Genomic DNA, 1,769 nt, shown 5'->3' with positions numbered 1-1,769 from the left:
CTAGGAAGAAAGCTAGAAAGGAGAAACAACTGCCGCCTCCTGAGAAGTTACCTTGGGAAAAAACTCCAGAGGAAAACGCGGAGGCCGTTCAGGCCGAGGTGAAGAAATTTTTTGCACCGAAAGTGCCAGAGATACCTTTCGAGAAGACACTAGATCGGGAGAAAGTTGTGCGTACCGTTGACAATCTATATGACCCTGTACCATCGCCGCCATCTGACTATGCGCGTTCTATTGAAAGGTCGTATGACAAGATGATCGAGGCGACAAAACCCGTTAAATCGGGTATCAGGGAGATAAAAGGAATACACAGTGTCTACCAGCTCGGACAACAACCCGTTCAATCGGTCGCCCCTCTCAAGGTGTTTGACGGGAAGACCGTTCAAAGTTCTCGACAAGACGCAACTGATTATGCCTTTGCTGAACGAGCATATCAGTTTGTTCAAGGGAAAGATTTGGTCGAGAATCTCAGGAAGGTACCAACATGTATGCGTAACTTGCATTCGTGGTACCTTAAGGCCTCAAAGGAAGGGATCCAGACTATCATGGTGCGAGTTAGGGAAGAGCACTACTTCCAGGAGTACTGTGTGAACGTTGACTTCGCCGAACTCTTTCAGTTATACAATCTCCGGGCCCTCGACAAATCAATCATCAGTTGCTATTGTCTGTAAGTGATTTATTTATTTAATTTGAGAAGTCGTTCATTGTCTGCAGATTATAATCTTTTGTGCGCTATATTATGCAGATCGAAGATGCTCGAATGCAAAAGGGACGATATCACAGACATTGGGTTCATTGACCCGAACACAATGCATGTCAAAACCATAGATGATCCCCTCTATAACAAGGATACACCGCAGACTTTGCTAAGGTTTTTGAAGCGACAACGTGACAAAAAGCTAATACTTTGGCCTTACAACTTCGAGTGAGTCTTACTGTCTTATAACACATTATATTTTGCTCACCGTATGTCAAAATTTTAACTAATGACTACATATTGAAACGTGCGTAGGTTTCACTTTATTCTTCTCGTCATCAATTTGGAAATTGGAGAAGTTGAAGTCTTGGACTCACTAAGCAAAGAAAAGGATCTATACGTGTCTTGTTTTTTAATGCTCAGAAGGTAATTTTAATTCTTATCGGTTTGTTTCGTTAATTTCCTGCTTTGAACTAATTGATGACTCTTTTATGCATTTTCTTTTGTCGAGCAGCGTATGGCAAACTTTCATCAAGGAAGATACGTCCCGTGAATGGCCACCGAAGCTGCGATGGCGTGCGAAAGTAAGTAGTACTACCTAGGTCCACACACCTTTCAATTATCATACTTGACTATTGTTTGATTGAATTATATTCTTGTAAAGAAATGCCCGCAACAACCTCCGGGGACCGATCTCTGTGGATTCTTCGTTTGCGAGTTCATCCGCAGAATTGTCAACGAGAGAACGAATAATGAGAGAAATAAAGAGGTACAAAAACAATCTTCACAAATTTGTTTTGTTATCATAAGTTGTGCTGAGTTTCAGTAATAGTTGTTTCATGTATTCATTTGTATCTTATTCTTTTATAGTTGGCAAGAAAGCGGAACAAGCTCTCAATCGATGACCGCTTCCTAGCAATAGGCGAGGAATTGGCGGGATTTTTCCTTCGGGACGTCATACCACCACTCGCAGAGCACCACAATGAATGAAGATGTACATGTTACATATATCGTTGACTCGAAGAGTACCACTATGCTACATGTAATAGACATATATAGAGTACGCCTCGGAGAG

At 41.8% G+C, this 1,769-nt stretch overlaps 1 long non-coding RNA gene across 1 annotated transcript; it reads left to right on the top strand.

The window, feature by feature from the left end:
* The first annotated feature begins 450 nt into the window (after positions 1-450).
* LOC139834197 (uncharacterized) lies at positions 451-1,389 on the top strand. The gene is made up of 4 exons (XR_011749690.1): positions 451-922; positions 1,010-1,120; positions 1,209-1,278; positions 1,359-1,389. It is a non-coding gene; the product is annotated as an uncharacterized lncRNA (long non-coding RNA).
* The last annotated feature ends 380 nt before the right edge of the window (positions 1,390-1,769 follow it).

This window comes from Lolium perenne, chromosome 7 (assembly GCF_019359855.2).
Source record: "Lolium perenne isolate Kyuss_39 chromosome 7, Kyuss_2.0, whole genome shotgun sequence".
Taxonomy (NCBI): Eukaryota; Viridiplantae; Streptophyta; class Magnoliopsida; order Poales; family Poaceae; genus Lolium; species Lolium perenne.
The sequence above is the reverse complement of the archived record's forward strand: the minus strand, read 5'-3'. Positions and strand labels throughout refer to the sequence as shown.